This window comes from Bombus fervidus, chromosome 4 (genome assembly GCF_041682495.2).
Source record: "Bombus fervidus isolate BK054 chromosome 4, iyBomFerv1, whole genome shotgun sequence".
NCBI classification, from domain to species: Eukaryota; Metazoa; Arthropoda; class Insecta; order Hymenoptera; family Apidae; genus Bombus; species Bombus fervidus.
In genome coordinates, this window is record NC_091520.1 from 3,578,688 (window position 1) to 3,592,097 (window position 13,410).

At 38.8% G+C, this 13,410-nt stretch overlaps 1 pseudogene; it reads left to right on the forward strand.

Moving 5' to 3' along the window:
• The first annotated feature begins 10,009 nt into the window (after positions 1–10,009).
• LOC139986567 (glucose dehydrogenase [FAD, quinone]-like) lies at positions 10,010–11,647 on the forward strand (annotated as a pseudogene).
• The last annotated feature ends 1,763 nt before the right edge of the window (positions 11,648–13,410 follow it).

Sequence of the window (13,410 nt, forward strand, 5' to 3'; positions counted from 1 at the left end):
AATGAAAATCCTTCATTTTGCGGTATGATAATTCTCCCAAGAAGCAATCAACGACCAATTCAGTGACCAATCCCACAATCTGAGGATAATTTTACTGTTAAGCATTCCTTGGAGCTTGCAACCCGGTCTGACTGGAGTATTTCCTTAATAAGCTCCCTCTTTCTCCCTTTCGAATAACATTCAAAACAAACCGTTACCTATATTGTTTCAATACAGGACTAACCTCTGGACATCCAATCACATGTTAATAGTCGTCTTTTATATCTGTAGATGTCCTCTGCTTTCGAATCCTTGGGTAACATCAGGAGATTTCAGGAATCAAACTTGGGCCCTGTCTTAAATACATCTGTTACGACCGTTCGCGGTGTGACGCGGTCGCGAGGAAAACTCGTCAGCGAGAGTAATAAATTCTCGCTACGATTCGTGTAATCGACGCCGCGGAATAGTCGGTCCCCTTGTTTCGATTAAGGAAACAGGGATGGTTGTATGAATTTAACACTGTGTTAACAGGTTAATATAGCATGTATTTTTAACAATAAATTAAATAATGACAGAAGCGTCACAAATTGTTTCGTGATAAATACAGATAATGATTTACAGAGATTCGACTCGATTTTTGATGTATGCGGTGTGAATTTCCTAATGAGACTGTTCAAATGCGACTTACAGTTACAGTTTTCGAATGAGACTCATCGGTTATAGATTTCGGATGCGACTGATCGATTAGAGTGTTCGATTGAGACTGATTTCCCTCGACCGATTCCTTGTCTTTCGGGGTGACGACCTCCCAAATGCTCGGATCGCGCCGCCGCTCGCGCCGATGATCACGCAGGCCGACTTCTTTGTTAAAAATAAACGGTCCGAAATCGACAGTTCCAGAACTCGCTGCTTGGTGACAAGTATGCGCTCGTCGATACAATGTATGTTTTTCGTTGGGCAGATAAGAGGTTATATCTGCGACGCTGGAGGACCGCGAGCGACGGTCCTTTAGCTTTGCTGTAACCAGGAAAAAAAATTCCTATCCAGGCATTAGGCGTCTTGAGAGTCTACATGAACATAAGAAGAAAATATTGTCTTGGTAATGTACAGACGGTCTGGTAGCGTCCGTATATTTCCTTGTCTTTGACAGAGAAAGAAATATACACTACATGTTCTATAAAATCTGGCAAAGGACTGTGAATTTTCTGCTCATTCCGCAGTTTCAATAATTATACATAAAACGACTTTCCTTCCTAATGCAGCTAGTGTAATCGCTTGTTTTACGGAATGAGCTCACGAATATACGAATGATGAATATATAAGTAATTGTCTAACCTTGCTTCTTACTATTTATGATACGACCACGAAATAATTACCTGGTTATCACAGAATGCAAACACGAATAGTTGCTCTTAAATTGTGGTTTTAGTTACACTTGTATTTGATATTTGGCACCTCGAAATACTCGATAAGTCTTTGATAAGATTAAAAAAAGATGGAAATGGACAGAGCGTGAAAAATAAGCAATATCTGAGATCTGTATTTCCACGCTGCTATGTGTAACACAAATATTATTAATGTATGTTCGTTATAATATTGTTTTAAATACGAAAGAATCCCTACTACCAACTACTACAGAGAGGAAATTGAAATTTTATACTTGCCCACTTCAAACTAAACATATCGGTTTGTAAAGCTACAGAATTAGATGTCCAGATGTAAGCAATTTTAGTATTTACGTCGGTTGCGATTCCCTGTATGCGTACAAGGGCCTAGCTGATGGATTAGCCTTAGGATGCTCACGGAACTTCGGGATATATATATATTTTTTTTTTTTTATTGATTATTTGTTTAAATTTTACAATTTGTCCAGAAGGACACTTGGTAAAATATTATAGCTTAAAGAATAGAAATATAGCATGTGGATGGTTACCCCCAGCGGGGTTCCATCTTCTAGGTTGCCTATTGCATCTCTATTGCGAGGTCTGCGGGATGCTTCCTCTTCAGTCTTCTTTCTATTTTGGTTTTATTTGTTTCAGCAACCAGCTGGTTTAGGTGTGCTGCAAGTCTTTCTTTGTACTTTTTTGCGTATCTAGCGATTTCCTCTTTGACTGTTGGAATTTAGATCTTTTCGTAGGTCTTCATTTCTAACGTACCATGGAGCGTTAACTATTGTCCTTAAAATTTTTGCTTGCTCTATTTCTATTTTGCTTATGTGACTCATTGCTGCCGTCCCCCATAATGGGACTCCGTATGTCCAGATTGGTTTGATTATTGTTTTGTATATATTTAGTTTATTCATTGTGCTTAATTTAGATTTTCCATTGATTAACCAGTACATCTGCTTCCTTTTTGCACTTATTCTGTTTATTATTGATTTTATATGGTGCTTCCATGTAAGGCGTGTGTCTAAATTTATTTCCAGATATTTGACTTGCTTTGTTTGTGCTATGTGGGCGCCGTTCAGTTGAATATCTGGTGTTTTTCCTTTTCTAAGTGTAAATGTTATGTGGTTGCACTTGCTGGTGTTCACTTTTATTTGTTTGTTTTGCAGCCATTTTTCTATTTTTGTAGTGTGTTCTTGTAGTAGTGCGGCGGCCGTTTCTAGATTTGCATGCCTCACTAGTATGGCCGTATCGTCCGCAAACGTCAGTGTTTTACTGTTGACAGTTGTTGGTATATCTGCCGTGTATAGTGTGTATAATATTGGTCCTAAGACACTTCCTTGCGGTACTCCTGCCTTGATATCCTTAATTTCAAAGTATGCATCATTTATTTTTACTACAAAGGTTCTGTTGTTTAAGTAAGATTTGAGTAGTTTGTAGATTTGTTCTGGAAATTGCTTTTTGATTGTTTGAAGAAGTTTTTCATGGTTATCTTTGTCGAATGCTTTTTCGATATCCATAAAGAGTGCTGTGCAGTATTGTTTTGTTTCAAGCGACTGTAAGATTTCATTGACGAGTCTATGCATTTGTTCTATTGTGGAGTGTTTATTCCTGAATCCAAATTGATGGTTCGGTATTAGTTTTTCTTTTTCTATTGTTGGTTTTAAGCGGTTATATATTATTTTCTCTAATAATTTGAAAAACGCAGGTAGTAATGATATCGGCCTGTAGGATGCAGTTAGATGTGGGTTTTTGTTTGGTATGGGTAACATTACTATCTGTGCTATTTTCCATAGTGTAGGAAAGCACTGTATTCTTAGAATTGCGTTAAATATTATCGTTGTTAGTCTTATTGCCTTTGGGGGAAGGTTTCTTAAGATTTTCCCATTGATCAAGTCAAATCCTGGTACTTTACTTGTCTTTGTTGCCTCAATTAAGTTTGTAACTTCTTGCGCTGTTGTGCTGAGTATGGTGCAGCGTTTATCAGTTGTGTTGCTGGCATTTTCCACTTCTTCATTTGTTTGCCATCCAGGGATGCTGTTATTAATTTCATACGGCGAAAATATATTTTGTAGGTGCTTTGAGAATTCTTCTGCCTGCTCTTCGTTGGTTCTGGCCCATGTGTTGTCCATTTTTCTGATTGCTGGGATTGTTTTTATTGTTTTCTTAATTTTGTTAGTGACTTTCCATAGGGAGTAGTTGGTATTCTCATGCGCAGATAGTGATTCGATGAATTTTGAGAATTCGTTATTATGATGTTCCCTTATTTTATTCTTTAGTTCCTTCGCAAGTTTATTTAGGTTTTTCTTGTTTTCTCGTGTTCTCTGTTTTTGCCATTTTGCTTTCGCTTTTCTTTTTTCCCTGATTTTGTCTAGGATGTCCTGCGAAATAATCTTTGATTGCCTGCTATTTGTTTCATAGGTGGTGGTTGCCCACGCTGCTTCCTGTATTATTTCTGTCAAAGTTGCTACTGCCTGCTCAATGTGTTCAGGTGTTTTCAACGGGATATTGCAGTTGATTTTGTTTTCGATCAGCTCTTTGAAAGTTTGCCAATTGGTGGTTTTATTGCGAAGCGACTCTGACTTGTTATAAAGTAGTGGTTTGCTTGTATATTCTATTATAATTGGTGTATGGTCGGAGTTAAGCTCGAGGCTGGTTGCTATTTTTAATTTGCTTACATTTAGCCCTTTTGTTACTGCAAAATCCAACAGGTCAGGTATTTTATTGGGGTCTGTCGGCCAGTACGTTGGTTTTCCTGTAGATAGTACGTTGAGGTTGCTGCTTCTAATGTATTTTTCCAATGTTCTACCTCTCGGCGTGCTAATTCTCGAACCCCATAATGTGTGCTTTGCATTAAAGTCTCCTGCCGCTATATATTTGTCGCCTAAGGATTGGAAGTACTCTTCCCATTTTTTAAGTGTCATTTTGTGTCTCGGAGGTACATATACTGCTGACATCTGGAAGTAATTGTCATTGGTTTGTATTGTGACAGTGGTTGCTTGTAGGTGTTCTTGATTTGTTTGACTATGTAAGTGATGCTTGATGTCATTTTTTATTATTACTGCAGTTCCTCCATGTGCTTTATCTGAGGGATGTTTGGTATCGTATATGGTGTAGTACGGTATTTTCATGTAGTTTTTTAGGGTGAAATGTGTTTCTGAGACAAGTAGTATATCAATATTATTTTTATACAAAGATATTTTAGTTTCGTGGGCTCGCTGTTGCAAGCCATTGGAGTTCCAGACTGCTATTTTCAAAATGTCCATCTCTATTTTTTACTTAGCAAGTTAGTGAGTAGTTGTAACATGATTGTTGTTTGTTGTGCTTGTTGTCTTAGTATTGTGTTTAGATCACTTACCATTTTTCCTAACATTTCCATACCTTTAATGGATTGTTTGAGCATTTCTTTGATGTCTGTAACGTCTTCGATGTTATTGTTTTCATTCTGATTGTTTGCAAGCGTTGGTTTGCTAATGCTTTTAGTTACTTGTGCGTAGCTTCGGTTACCTTGGGGATCTATGTTTCTGTTTATAGCGTTTAGTTCGTATTGTGCTTTCAATGTTGTTTCATTATCCGTTATACTTTGTTGTGGTTGATGGTTATTGTATGATCTGTTGCGAAGTGGAGGAAACAGTTTACGTTGTATTTGTTTCCTTATTTCACATCCTTTGTAGCTGGCTGGGTGGTTTCCGTTACAATTATAGCATTTAACTTCTTCTATTTTTCCTGTGTATGGGCAGTGTATTGTTAGGTGATTTTTCGCACATTTAACACATGCCAGGCTTCTGTTGCAATAATTTTTTGTGTGTCCGTATTGTTGACACCGCATGCATTGTGGTATATCTTTTTTGTAGCGTGGTGGTTCCACTGTTACAATTGTATTTAGTATTTTTTTGATTTCATAAATTTCCTTGTTATTGGTTCTGGGTTCAAGTTCTATTAAGAATAATGGCAATGGTTGCTTCGTATCGTATCTTGTCATATTGTTTATTGCTCTTGTTTCATGGCCAATTTTTCCTAGTTCTTCACTTAATTTTTTTGTGTTAGTTTTTGGATGTAAACCTCTTATAACTATTTTATAGCTCCTTTCTGTTTTGAGTTGGTACGTGTGGTATATAGCATTTTTTTCCTTTAGTTCATTTATCACTTTCCTATAAACTTCTGGGGTGTTTGTTTGAATTTTTACTTGTTCTAATTTTGTTTGTTTTATTGTGTAGTTATCCTTCCCGACTACATTGTTTAGTCGATCAATAAGCAGGTCTATTATTTGGGCCTCAACAAATATTGGTGGTGGTTTTGATATGTAAGGTGTTTTAGTTGTGGTTTTGCTTGTCGGGTCATTGTCTATTTCTTCCGTTAGTGAGCTGAAGGAGTTTCTTAAAGGTAATTCTTGCAGCCATCGCTGCTTTCCTGTATCTGGGTTTCCTGCAGCATTTGTGCCTGGAATTATTTTACGTTTTTTGCTAGTCTTTGCTAGCTTCCAGTTTTCGTCCTGGTAACTTATTTCGTTGTCGTGTCTGCACTCCTCCTGTCTCCACTGCTCTTCCATTTCTTCTGTTTCCATATCATTTTGGTTGTTATTATTTTGCTGTTGTTGCTGTAAGCCTGGTAAATCTGACGACCCTTTTATGTAATATTTTTCTCCTTCGGTTGCAATCTTGATTGTTGATATCTGCTGCTGCATTGTTTGTCACTATCACTATTCGTAGCACTTCTCTGAATCACTTGACTGGAGCACACGTTTGCTTACACACATCTGTTCGCCTCGGTTGCCCGAGCGATACTGTCAGAAATGAAGACCTACGAAAAGATCTAAAAATTCCAACAGTCAAAGAGAAAATCGCTAGATACGCAAAAAAGTACAAAGAAAGACTTGCAGCACACCCAAACCAGCTGGTTGCTGAAACAAATAAAACCAAAATAGAAAGAAGACTGAAGAGGAAGCATCCCGTAGACCTCGCAAAAGAGATGCAATAGGAAACCTAGAAGATGGAACCCCGCTGGGGGTAACCATCCACATGCTATATTTTATTTATTTATTTTTTTTATTTTTTTATTTTTTTTTTTTTTATTCTTTTATTCTCTAAGCTATAATATTTTACCAAATGTCCTTCTGGACAAATTGTAAAAATTTAACAAATAAACAATAAAAAAAAGAAAAAACATCTGTTCGCCTCGGTTGCCCGTGCGATACTTAGGGACCTCGATGGAGATTGTTCACAACGTAACGGATATTTCAATTGCCTAACTGCCGATATGAATTACACTTAACCTTATTAGTAAGATTCCACCAGCTTGTCCCACTCAATGGACTAAACAAGTGTTGGTTTTCGAAAAAGAATGTTTTGATCGAGAACTGATCTGAAGACTGTGGCGAGCAGCGAGACGCCTATATTTCCGCTAAAATACAGAACGGAATGTAATGAGTTCTGCCAGGAATTCTTTTGCGAAATATTGTCTCGTAGAATATTGTCTTGCGATGGCGAATCTAAAGAACTGTTAAGCTGGAGAAACTCTTGTGTATCGTTGAATTTTGAATGTGTTATCGGGAGCAAGATTCTGAGCAACTGTTTTCTGTAGATGTAAATATCAGTCGCTCATCGATTCCAAAATATTTGCTAAAGACTATCGTTACCACTACAGTGAACTTTGTCTATACATGCGCTTCCGTATCAGCGATAATTTTGGTTATCGTATCCCTGGCAGCAGACGGGTATAGTGAGTCACTGAAATCAAGCGTTTAAAATCTGTTTATCGCACATTTTAATGGGAATATTTGATTTAGCTATTAATAGTAAAATCTGCACACAACTACGTATGCGATACTGTTACAAATGTCTGCAATAGATCACTTTATGTACACAAAGAAATACGTCATCGACTTCGGCGATCCCGATGTATGTTGCCATGTTCGAGATATTCACAGAAAATGTCAATTACCTTAGGTTTCCATTACCTCTCAACCTAGCATGCAAATGGTTACATTTTTATATAGGCCACCTAAGCTGAAATAAATGATACTACTCCTCTTTAATGTAATTATACGCAAAAAGACAAATTCATGATTTATTGGTTGGGTTATATGCATATCTTGTCTTTGTGAGATGGCCGGTAAAGCTAGCATAGATATTGTAAATTGATATTTCATGCGATTTTATCAGTCCATTCTTAAATCAAATACTACGATTTACTATTCTTCACATTTACGAAACGTACTTTAGTGTTCAACTTAAAAACACACCATGTATATTTGTCATTAGGTTCCATGTGCAAACAGGCAGATAAAATATAATGCAACGTTGCACGTATTTATAGATTTATTGAAAATTGTTTCAGGACATCAGTACCGGTCTCACACCACGATAGTGTCACGGATCAAATTTCTGTTTAGCACATGCTACGCCAGATGCGATGGTCCTTGCGAGATTCCGCATAGTCTGGGCGTTAAGAGCTATCCATTGTTAACGCTAACCCGCAACAGGCCTAAAGAGACACCGTAAACCGAATCTGTTCAGTTTCATTTCTCTTCACATAAACATAAACAGAAAGCGGGTGTCTGGCGAAATAACAGACTTTTCCCATGAACAAGGATGCCCATATCTGGTTTTCTTTATCGTAATAACTTCATTTATTAACCAATGGGCATCGCGGATCATTACCCTCACTTTTCTACCCAAAAGTGCGGACGACGAATCCACGTTCCGAGTTCAAAAGGGCACACCCACACCGAGCTTTCTTCCTTGATGGTACGAGCCAGGTCCGAACAGTTCTTCTTCCGATCTTTTTGTAACAAAAAACCTAACTGTGAAAAATAAACTTGATTTCATATTGAATCTTGTGCTTTCACTATAAAAATTACGTGACAATAGCAAAGTACTTATATAATTTATATACATTTTTGTCTACACGTTATCAAAAGTGGCTATCTCTCTCCTGACTGTCATATGCAAAATGACATATGTTGAACTATGTCCAAACACGCCCATCTATTAAATATTCGGATGAAATGGTAAAATAGTTTGATCACTAATCGAACTCGCTCGTTCATAATTTTTATTCCTATCTGTACTGTTGAAAGTATGCTTTAGTCATCGATATTATGTTGAATAGGGTGCTCTCTTCCCACCACCCTACAAGTCTACTTGAGTCTTAATAGTGAAAATGATTAGTTGTAATTTGCTAAGTAATTTTTGGAAAATTGTTCTGTTTATACCAAGAAATAAGCCTATGTATAAATAGACACTTTTACAAAATTATGTTAAGTGTTCAAACCTTGAAAAAAAATTCTGATGTGTCTATTACGCAATTACGTTATTTTACATGTTGTGCAATAATTGCCCAGAATTTAGTATATAAGGGGTCGTCAGCCAGAAGCATTCGTCGTTTTGGATAACGTCGCATCGGAACTCTCTCGTACGTTTGGTGTTTAATCCACGTATGTATCCCATAAATTTCTGCATACTCGCTAATATTTTGACATCTCATTACCTCTGATCTACTTTTTAAGAAATAGTATCTACATTTATACTGTAAATTTATTGCCGTTTTATTCTTTTCTCAACCATTACTGTCAGTGTCACCACAATTTCAATTAACTTCTTATTCTCCTGTCATCTGCATACACAAAAAAGAATGTGATTACACGGAGATGGGAAGATTTCAAAGAATCCGAGGACATCGAAATACTTCGTCAAACCTACCATTTCGAGCAACTATTTCCCATATTTATAACCGCCGCTCAGCCTTGGCTTTCAAGGGACAAAGCAATTTATGTTTAATACCATATGTGTTGTTTAACAATTTTGTACCTTTATGGTTAGAAAATGATTTTCTTGTGAGAAGAACAGTATTTATAACATTTTTGACGCATTGAAAATCAAGTAAATGTACAACAGTCGATATAGCGATGTATTTGTCAAAAATTATTACATAATACCTTTTATTAGTCTAGCGCAATCTACAAACTATCGCTTTTTCTAATTTACTTGCACGATATCGAAAATAGTTGCCTCTTTCGTCAGTGAGTTAAGGTTAAGTTGCTCCATTTAAGCCTACATTAAGGTGATAAGGTATCGTCACATAAATCTAAATGGAGTATTTTGCGAATATAGTTAAATAATAAGGCTGTGAAGCATCACAGCGGTTGCAGGTATAGGAAAACATTGCTCAGAATGTTAATATGTTTTTGGCAATTAAAATCGTTGCGATACATTCATTAAAAAAATAAATATTAGTTTCGCTAGATTCTATTCGAGAAATGTAGCTTTAAGAATGAAAGAACCAAGCCCTCAGTGCCCGAAAAAACAAATGATGTTAATATGCATTTAGTAATAATACTCTGTCACATTGTCTTATCTTGCGAATGAGTCGTTTAACAAGCTATCATAGCTTAATGTTACAGATTGATACAGGAAATCGGAGAAGTATAAAATCGATGTCATTCGCATCATTTTCGGGCGATGAGATCACAATCGATCCAATCGATGTTATCGATGCTCACAAGCGTGTTGCTATACGTCGTATGTTCCATTTATTCGTATATTCCATTTTGATGGAATATAATTGTGTAGATTTATTTCTTTTAGTAATATCGCCTGGATTACACTGAGTTCATACAGATACAATATTTAGGAACATTAGGCGGATCCTTCTTAAGATAAATCGAAAAATGTATTGCCGAATGCAAACAGATGTAAATGAGAATCAATAACCAACCCAAATCAATATACCGCTACAAATTATTCGTAATGCGTTCTGTGTACTTTACGGTAAATTATACCCACAACGATGGAAGACGGTCGTTGCCTCTGGTCACGTGGTAAAGTGCTCGGAGGCACCAGCATGGTAAATACTATGCTATACGTTCGTGGTGCCAAAAAAACTACGACATCTGGGAATAACAAGGCAATCCAGGGTGGTCCTACGAGGATGTCCTGCCTTATTTCCAGAAATCCGAAGACAATCGAAATCACAGCCACGCCAAAACACCGTATCATTCGACCGGCGGGTACTTAACCGTCGAAGAACCACGATGGCACACTCCTCTGGCCACTGCGTTCATTCAAGCAGGTCAAGAAATGGGTTACGAGAAGGGAGACATTAACGGAGAACGACACACTGGTTTCATGAACCCTCAGGCTACCGTCAGACATGGAAACCGATGCTCCACGGCAAAGGCCTTCCTGCGGCCAGCCAGGACACGCAAGAATTTACAGGTCGCTATGAATGCGCATGTTACCAAAATTTTAATAGAACCGTCGTCGAAGAAGGCTTATGTCGTAGAATTTGTTCGAGACGGAGAGACATTACGCGTTAGTGCCAAGAAGGAGGTGATCGTTTCCAGAGGAGCCATCAATAGTCCCCAGTTGTTGATGTTGTCGGGAATAGGACCTAAAGAACGCTTAATGGAACACGATATACCAGTGATTCAGGATTTAAAAGTGGGCCATAATCTTCAAGACCATATAAGTACGGGTGGCCTTACGTTCTTGGTGAATGAAGAAATTGCACTGGTACAGAGTAGGTTGTATAATATTAACAACGTACTAGAATACGTCACACTCGGAAAAAGTCCTTGGACCAACTTAGGAAATATCGACGGAATAGTTTTTATCAATACCAAATACGCGAATTCCTCCGAAGATTTTCCAGACATACAACTGCATTATTATTCATCGGGATGGAAGGACGAAATCATTAGAGAGATTCTTGGATTGATCAGAGAATGCTACGACGCCGTGTATGGAGAGCTTCAGGATAAGGACGTGTGGAGCGCGTATCCTACGCTTTTAAGACCAACAAGCTGAGGTGATATCAACCTTCGAAGAAACAATCCTTTCGATTATCCGTTGATTTATCCAAATTATTTCCAGGAGCCAGAAGACATGGCAACATTTTTCGAAGGAGTAAAGTTTGTGTTCGAGTTGAGTTAAACTGATTCGTTTAAACGTTACGGAAGCGAAATGAATCCGAAACCATTCCCAGGCTGCAAGCATGTTCTTATGTATAGCGATCTTCACTGGGAATGCATGATCAGATTTTATCCTGCGACTATATTTCATCCCGTGGGTACTTGCAAGGTGGGACCTAAGTCGGATTCAAAAGCCGTGGTAGATCCTTGGCTACGAGTTTACGGAGTTACTGGACTTCGAGTCAGAGATAGTTTGATTACGCCAAATTTAATCAGTGGTGATACCAATGCGCCGACTATTATGATCGCAGAGAAGGATTCCGATATGGTAAAACAGAAGTGGTTGAAAGAACGGGATGTAGGTGAGCAGTAGTAAATTGACTATAGGTGGATGACAGCTCTATAATATTATTACAAAATAGAATGCTACTGTCTCTAGCTGAAAAAGATTTTTATTGTGTTTCTCGTACAGCGAACCACAAATCAGAATATGGTCGTATTAAGTAAAATTGAACGATCATGGGAGCTTGTGTTAAGTGATGCTCGATCGCAATCATATGAAGAATCCTAGTTCGAATAGATTATTAATGTAGCTCGACGTTTCCAACCTGGATGTTTAGAAATGTAGCAACTCTGAATGAATACCCTTTATTTAGTTGTGATGGTATTTCCGCCGAGAAGCAATCAACGACCATTTAGGTCACCAATCTGACAATTTTTGGCTAATTCTACTGCCGAGAGTTCTTTGGAGCTTGCAACCCGGTCTGACTGTAGTATCCTCTTAATAAGGTCTCTATTTCTCCCTTTCGAATGACATTCAAAACCAACCTTTACCTATTATGTTTCGAAGTCTAACCACTGGGCATCCAATCACATGTTAATTGTCACCTTTACATCTGTAGCTGCCCCTGCGTTTGTATCCTTGGATAACATTAGGAGATTTCAGGGTTCAACACTGGGCCCCTGTCGTACAAACAACACACTTTACTATAACCAGGAAAAAAATTCCTACCCAGGCATTATTCGCCTTGAGCGTCTACATGAACATAAGAAAACAACATTGTCTTCGTAGTGTACAGACACTCTGGTAGCGTCTGTGTATTTCCTTGTCTTTGACAGAGAAAGAAATATATACTACATATTCTATAAAATCTGGCAAAGAACTGTGAATTTTCTGCTCCTTCCGTAGTTTCTATTATTATACATAAAACGACTTTCCTTCCTAATGCAGCTAGTGTAATTGCTTGTTTTACGGAATGAGCTCACGAATATGCGAATGATGAATATATAAGTAATTGACTAACCTTGCTTCTTACTGTTTACGATACGACCACGAAATAATTACCTGGTTATCACAGAATGCAAACACGAACTATTGTTCTTAAATTATGGTTCTAGTTACACGTGTATTTGATAGTTGGCACCTCGAAATACGCGGTAAGACTTTGATAAGATTAACAAAAGTTGGAAATGGTCAGAGCCTTTTTTTTTTGTATTTTTTTTTTTTTTTTTTTTTTTTATCGTGGGGAAATCCTCATGGACACTCGGCGCTGCGTAGCAACGACCGTGTAGTGTCGGACTCTTACCGACTAAAACCCCACGGTGGTCATCCCGACGTTCAGAGGTGCACCCGGGGTCTCTTGCGAATCACTACCGAGTGCAACCTCGTCGTCTATCTCCCTGCCGCTGTAGTTGTCTAGGGAGGCGTCTCGGCTTGAGTTGGAAAGCTAGGGGGAATCACTCCTCCTAGCGCCACGTCCCCTAATCTGACGCACCCGGGGCAGCGACGGTGGCGCCGCGCCCCTGCGTCGTACGGAGCCCCTGCGACGTTGATGCGACGATCTACTGGGATCGGCTCTTCTCTTCCGGTCCCTCTCTGCCCGCTCCTTTCTCTGCATAACCTCCTCGCAGTAGGTGCGGACAGCGTTAAACTCCCGGGGCCCTCGGAGCATGGCCTCAACGACCGCTTCCGGAGCCAACCTCTCGCCGATGTCGAGCTGCAGGACGCGCCGCGGTTCCGCCCACGCTGGACAGAACTCCAGCGTGTGCTGTGCCGTGTCCTCCTCTTCCCCGCAGTGGTGACAGGTGGACGTCACCTCCCGCCCGATCTTCAGCAGGTACTCACCGAAGACCCCG